General features: G+C 37.2%; 1 long non-coding RNA gene across 1 annotated transcript; it reads right to left on the reverse strand.

Moving 5' to 3' along the window:
• Positions 1–203: 203 nt before the first annotated feature.
• On the reverse strand, positions 204–1083 carry LOC149237866 (uncharacterized). Its single transcript, XR_016245318.1, has 2 exons — positions 411–1083; positions 204–298 (listed from the first exon to the last, which is right to left on the reverse strand). It is a non-coding gene; the product is annotated as an uncharacterized LOC149237866 (long non-coding RNA).
• Between the last annotated feature and the right edge of the window lie 7083 nt (positions 1084–8166).

Here is an 8166-nt window from a genome sequence, read left to right on the forward strand (position 1 = left end):
GATCTCAGGAATTTCTCCTGAAAATCGCTTCGACGCCGGCCATATTGAATTTGGTTTCTCTCGCTTTCTGTGGAACGAGGGATCTATGTTGCCGCCTCAGAGATGACCTAATTTAAAAAACCAAGGAAACCGCCTCACCATGGATTCAAAGGATTTAACTCAAAAAACCAAGAAACATGGATTCAGAGGACTTAATTAAAAAAACCAAGAAACCGCCTCACCATCGATCGATGCAGAGGATCTGATCCTCTGGCACAGCGAGGCACTCTGACTGTAATCTGGGTTCAGCATAGGATTCCTGTGGAATATGAATATGAAACCGCCTCAGCATGGATGCACAAGATTTAATTTAAAAAACCGAAAAACATGGATTCAGAGGATCTAAATTACAAAATCAAGAAACCGCTCACCATGCCAAGAAACCGCAGGCTCTGAGGAATTTCTCCTCCAGAATAATGCTCCCAGTGGCCAGTATTTGACGATGGCCGCCGCCCAGATCCATATTGGCAGGCCCTGTTTCTCTCCATTTCTGTGCAATTAAGGATCTATACTGCCGCCTCACCAAGAATGCGGAAAATCTAATTTAAAAAACCATACAACTCTGAACATCAAGTTACCGGAATTAAATTTCTAAAATCAAATCGATTCCTCTCTCGTTCACCTAATTTTATTTGCAGCCCACAACCCATAATCAGAGTGATCTATACCAGAATGCTTCATTTAACTGTGATCGGATGCCTCAGTTAATTGTGATCCCTGGGCAGAGTTCGGATGCCTCATTTAACTGTCATCCCTGGGCAAAGTTGTCTTGATTCAGTAATTGATAGGCTACCTGCCTCTGCCTCTATGAAAACACAAGCACGCCTCTGCCTCCAGCTCTCAGAGAATACAACCACACCACACAGATAGACACACCAAACAGATGACAGAAACACACATAACAACAGAGACCAGACCACATTCATACACACACAACACATGGAGCTCCAAACATACAGACGCACGAGACTAGACCACACAATGCAGAAACTCTGAGAGGAGGAGGAGAGGCACAACAATGCCAATGCCAATATGAATCCAAAAATTAAATCGAATTAAAGCAATCAATAACTTGAACCGTTGAGATAACCCGTTTGATAAGCAGCACCCTTTATCTCGCGCACTCTGCTATCACAGGGCCAATTTTACTAGGAGCGAAGGGTTGGGATTGCAGCGCTGCTTATCTCATAGATGTTGATGCCAATTCTATTTGCAACGGACGACTCGGATTATCTCTTACAAAGATTCTCCAGCTTTTTTCACAAAAGAACTAGTAAAAAGCACCATCCCTGTCATCCTAGCAAAAATAGTAATAAAAGCACAATCCATGTCATCCCAATAGTAAAAAAACATAATCCCTGTCATCCCAACAGAAATAGTAATAAAACTAGACAACAAAAGCACAATCCCTGTCTTTCTAGCAAAAATAGTAATAAAAGTACAATCCAGCTCATCTCAACAGAAATAGTAGTAAAAGCATAATCCGTGTCATTGAAGCAAAAATAGTAATAAAAACACAATCCATGTGATGGAATTAAAAATAGAATCCACTATATAATATTGAGTATTTTTTTATTTTTTTTAAATAGAAGCATGCAATATACAAAAATGGTCAAAACCCCTTTTCATGTCATCACAAAGATATTTTCATGTCTTAGTTTAGGAATTAAATAATGAACTTGATTAAAACAAGTAGAGAGCATTTGCGTTAATTGAGGGTTGGGATTGCAAGATGTGGAAGGATACCCCACCCAATGGAGGATGTAGCCACCTTTTACAACTAAACAACAAAAGCAAACCCTTTTGCATAAAGTATACTTTAGGTTTGCTTTCTCACAACAATGCAAAGCTCAAACTCTTCCCAATTTCCTTCTTGGAACATCCCTCCTAAATATCTTCCAAGACGCTAAGCTGCTCGCTATTGCTCACAATCAAGAAACACTTTGGTTGTGAAGGGGCGAAGAAACATCGATTCTATCATTGGAGGTATTGTCATTTTGATAATGAATGTTGTGACTTGTAGGAAAAATGGTTAATGGGGTGAGAGAAGATTGGGGTTAGAGATTTGAACTCAATGAAGATTATAAATGGAGGCTAGCGATGGAGGTGAAGGCACAACAAAGGGCACAAGTGTGTGAATGAATCATCACAAGAGAGAATTCTCTTTGCAATGTGAGTGACGAGTGCACAGAGGACAATGCAAAAGGGTTTGAGCAAATCCAAGAGACCCAAGTTGGAGGAGATTATCAGGAGGAGATTGAGTTTGTCTACAGGAGGCTGAGTTATTAGAGTGTTGGGATTTTTCTAGTGCATATTATTGCAGGGCGCAAATATGATTGTTGTAGTTCGATTTCTTTAGAGTGATTTCATTTGGAAACTGATTTCCTTGAGATTTATTTACCTGGGCCAAAGTCATTCTGAGGGAGCCGAGTTGCAGGTTCCAAATTATATATCTCGTTGTATCTTTCTGGGTCGAAAAACCTAGATTTTCTGATAATGAAATGATTAAGTTATGGGTTAATTAATTTTTGCAATGTACCATTGATCTCTCTAGATTATTTCCATTGCATATTTTTAATTTGGGTAAATAAATAATAAACTAGAGATAAATTAAATTGTTGTGAAAAAATAAATCGGCTGGTATCAGAAATTTAACATGTCTCAAATAAAAAGATCTATAATATTGAATTTATATATTTATAAAACATTTTCAAATTATATTTATATAAATTTTAACAATATTTTAAATATAATCAAAATATAAATTAAAATTATGATAGGGTGATATATAATGAATTATAATATTAAATTAAATTAATATATTTATAAAAGATTCATATATTATATAAATTTTGATAATAAATATTCTTAAATTTATATATTTTCAATATATGTAATAATTATTTTTAATGTAAATTTTGATAACATATTTTAAAGTTTCTTTTATATATATTTATAATTTTTTCCTCGATGGGATGTCTTTAAGGTTACCAAGGGCGTCAGCAAGCATGATTGACATGCACGAGAAGACAATGGAGAAGAGAAAGGTGTGCTTGGGCAAGAGAGTTGACGTCACCACCTGTCCAACCCTTACCCATGCGTGGTCTCCTTACTGTCTTTAAGCTCAACCACATCAAATTTCGAAAAATCAATTTAAATTTAGGCAAGTCTGTTAACATGCATAGCATGACACACACGAGGGTGGTGGATTTTCATTAGTGTTTTCAGGTCTGCATTGGTTCAAGTTATGTATTGCTCACCAACATTGACACTCTGCAAATTCGGTGAAGGGCCATCTATATATTTACATCCTTTTTGCTTCAGCATTTGTTGGCAATTCACTAGTTATTGCGTATCATTTTGGTTTGGTAGCCTGGTTGGTTATTGCAAGTGCCCATGTTTTTTTCTCTTTCTACACAACAAAACAATGGGTCCTTCATTCGAGCTGGTTGTTGTGTTGCCTTCTACATCCTCCCAAATCACCGACTCTACGGGTATCTCATTTAGTTATTCGGTCCTAGTCTGTGGTTTCTGGTACTCATGCACATTTTCAAATTGGTTTTGATAGAATTATGGGCATAGCCTTCCAATGGTTATTTGGTACAATCCTCACACGTCATTCCCAACTGAAATCCAGTGTCAAAAAGAAGTTTCCATTCACAGGGGTGTAGGGCTATTCACCTTGTTTTTGGTTGACGACACCCTTATAACGTTTCAACTTCCCTCTCATTCCAGTTCCTACATTCCCCAAATATCACCTATCCATTATTGTAGTGTCCAGGTTCTATTTCTAGTCATACCAATTGTGTCTGATTATACCATTTGTTTGACCCTAGTTTGGTCACCCAAACCAAGTCTATTTATAACAATTGTTTTCATGGCTCCTCGGATCCACCAATCCAGTCATCGGGGTGGTGTTGTAGGAGCATCCACCTCTCGTCACAAACGTCTATTTAGTTGGCACTTAATGGCTTACCACTTCGACTTTGTTCCCCCAGAAGTGAGGAATGATATCCTTCACTTGGAGAGGGTATACCTCTATTGTAGCTAAACTACACTTAATAGACATGGAAGCCCAGAAATTCAAGATTTTGCTGGATCTGGAAGACACATGGAGGCTCAGGAGAAAAGTGATATGGCTACAAGCTGCGGATGGAAACACCAAGTTCTTTCATAAATTTGCCAATGGAAGGAGGGCCTGCAATACTATTTGGCAGATGCCCATGGAACAAGGGCAGATTTCCAACACCTATAATTAGCTGGCATAGATGGGAAACACACACTTCAAGCAGTTATTCAAAGCCCCACCAGGTGCAACACTTGCAGATATTATTCATATTGCGGGGAATTTCCCTATATTTGTGGAGCTAGACTCTGAGGAGGACCTTATCAAACTAGTTACCATAGGGGAACTGGATGGCACCCTGAAGTGGTTCAAGAAGGATAAAAGTCAAGGGCTGGACGGATGGTCTGTGGAATTCTATCTAACTTTTTTCGACATTATTGGCCCAGACCTACTCAAGGTGATTGAGAAATGTCGATCATCGGGGAGAATGTATGAAGCCATAAACTCCACCTTTATAGCACTGATTCCTAAGACGGACTCCCCTCTATCTTTCAGCGACTTCTGGCCCATCTCTCTCTGCAATTTCCTCTATAAGATTATTTCCAAGATTATAGCTAACTGTATCAATATGATCCTATCCGATAATATATCCTCTAAACAATTTTCATTTCTCCATAATCGTCAAATACATGAGGCCATAGGCACAACCCAGGACGTCCTTCATTCCATCAAACATAAGAATCTGAAAGGATCCATACTTAAAAGAGATATCTCTAAGGCCTTTGATCGAGTCAGTTGGCTTTTCATAGGATGATTCTTACTCACCTGGGCTTCCCTATTCCTTTCATTAGATGGATTATGTGTTGCATTACATCTGTTTCATTTGGTACTCTCATCAATGGATCAGACTCCAATTTTTTTCATGCAAAACGAGGTCTCAGACAGGTATGCCCACTATCCCCGCTGCTTTTCTTGATTGTTATGGAAGGGTTAAGTAAGCCGATCTCATTGGAAAAAATATCAGGGAGGCTTATGGGACTCAAGATCATGGATCAATGCACTCTTACGCACTTGCTGTTTGTGGATGATATATTGATCTTCCTTAATGGGGGCATACAAGACAATAACACTCTCTCTGAGGTGTTCCATTTATTCTTCTCTGCGACGGGGATGGAAATTAACAGACCCAAAATCACCATCACCCTATCTGCTTGCTCCCCACAAGATTCCTATCATGCACACATAAAATTTTCCTTCCAGAGATTACAACTGGTGGATGGATTGAAATACCTGGGATTCAGGATTAAATCTCATGGATACAAAATAGTTGATTTGACTTGGTTACTCGCCAAGGTTGAAAGAAGATTGAACAATTGGAGCTATCGACTACTATCTAGAGCAAGTTGTCTTGTACTTATAAAATCTATTCTAGAAGCCACCTTGGTCTACTGGATGTCTCTAGCCTAGATTCTTCAAGATATCTTATCCCAGATACAAAGATTATGTTGCAATTTATTATGGAAGGGGCACAAGGAAGGGAAACCCTTTGCATGGGTTAAATGGAGCAGAATTGTAGTCCCCAAAAAATGGGGAGGATGGGGCCTCAAGAATCTCTCTTCCTTTGCTCAAGCACTTACGACCAAATTAGGTTGGCTTCTCTTGAAGCACAAAATCCTATGGACAGATGGGGTTACCTATAAATATATTTGGCCTTGCAATATTATGGAATAGGTTCGGCTACCTGCTTGGAACAAAAAAGGAATATCAATGATCTAGAAAACTATCATACTTGCTTGGCAATGGTACGACTGTCTGCATTGGGGCTGATCCATGCATCGGTTGTAGCAACCTATACAATCTTCCTCTAGAACTGACAGACTACCTAAAACACAGAGGAGTGGCTTCCATTGCTGGGGACCGATTGAATACATCCATCTATCAACAAGCTTGACTATCTGCTAAAGATATTGGTATACCGAATCAATGGAGTATGGAGTGGAGGCAATTCACTGATGCCTTAAAAGGATCTCATGTGAGGCTCAGGGACGATGAGGATGAACTGACTTGGGCTCCTGCAGTGAGGGGGTCATATACACCAAAAGACGGTTATCCTATCATTCATGTTGCCCATAAACCCATCTCACTGGAAAGCTGGTGGTTTTTGTTATGGAAGCTAAAAGGCCTGCCACGCACTCGTCTCATGATGTGGAACATCATTATGGACAAGACTCCATTTGGTACAAATCTTAGAAAATGCTCCTTCCAGGCTCCATCCCGGTGTGTACTATGTCAAAGGGAGGAGGAATCGAACAATCACCTGTTCCTATCTTGCACGATCACTTAACAGCTCTGGGAACGAGCGTTGCATGTGCTAAATATAAATCAATGATGGGATGGGGATAGTATATCGAATGCCTGAAATAACTGGTGGATCGAAGCACCCACCATGAAAGCTCGTAATCTCCCATTAATCATGTTCGGGAATATATGGATCTGCAGAAATAACATCATTTTTCATAGCAAACACATTAGATGGCCTCTCATTGTCTTGAAAATATGCAACAATTACAATGAAATTCTGGATGATGAACATGCTGCCACAATTCATACAATCATCCCGGAGGTCATTGATCAAGATCACCCATTGACCTACTTTGACGGCTCCGCACAAGACCAAGGGTGTGGAGAGGGTATTATACTACACCTATCTGAGACACATATTTTCTATATTTGTATGGGTTTGGGTGCTGACACAAACAATTTCGCTGAGCTCCTATCGCTTCGGCATCTTTTATACTTTGCATTAAATCAAAACTGTCGACAATTACAAGTCTTTGGGGACTCTAAGATTGTCATAAATTGGTTCAACTGCATTACTTCATGCCATGTTCATACACTCAGGAAAATATTGGATGATGCATTGTTTTTAAAAACTCATTTTGATCAAATTTCATGTTCTCATATTTGCACGGAGCGCAACAAACTTGCGGATCAACTTTCTAAAGAGGCAACACACCATCCTCGAGGGGAATCGCTGATTCGGGAGGAAAGAGGGGGACAGGCCTACCAGTTCTACCACAGGCCATATATTGAACAGATTTGCAAAGGGTTGATAGGCCCTAACTTATCATAGTTTATTTTGAGACAACTGAACAACGACCCATAGATTGTGAATTTTTTGGTCATTTTTTGAAATTTTGTAACATATATGTATATGCATACAGACACATGATGGTACACCCACTTCCGGGATTTTATTGTACAGACTACTATAGACTTTTATGCTTATAGATGACTTCGATCACTAGTTCTGCATATGCCAATGGCATCTACAACATGTAATTTTCCACTATAATGAAAATTATGATTTTTCCCAGAAAAGTATATTAATAAAATATAAATTTTATTTTAAAAATTTAGATTTAAATTAGTTTTTAAAACTTATCACATTAAAGTTAAATTAATCTGTTTATTTATGAAATTATTATTATTATCATTCTTATTATTATTATTTTTAATTAATTAATTAATTAATTTTTATTTGTTTTATTTATTATTATTTTATAAAATAATAATAATAATAATAATATATTTTTATAATGATAATAATTAAATAAAATTTTATAATATATTTGTCAATTTTATTTAATAATAATAATAAAATAATAATGATATTTTATAAATTTATTAAATAATAATGAAATAAATATTTACCATATTAATAATTAATTAAATATTTATATACCACTTTAAAATTAAATTAATATATTTTATTTATTCATTTATGAAATAAAAATATTTCTTTTTTTATAAAATAATAATAATAGCATTTAAAATAACGACAATGATATCGTGCAAACCCAAAACCATAAAATGGTGACCGCCATGCCTCCCCCAAATTGTGACACCTGTTATCTATTTCGCATTTCTTCCAACGGAACTCCCTATCTGCCCACATAACGACCCCACAATAACCACCCCATGAGAGAAAATAAATCATAAAATTAAAAAAATATTAAAAAATGTAATATGGAAATTATTTATATAATTTTAAATTTTTT

The sequence above is a fragment of the Pinus tabuliformis genome, chromosome 8 (assembly GCF_031772625.1).
Source record: "Pinus tabuliformis cultivar Carrire ecotype Pingquan chromosome 8, CPIR1, whole genome shotgun sequence".
NCBI classification, from domain to species: domain Eukaryota; kingdom Viridiplantae; phylum Streptophyta; class Pinopsida; order Pinales; family Pinaceae; genus Pinus; species Pinus tabuliformis.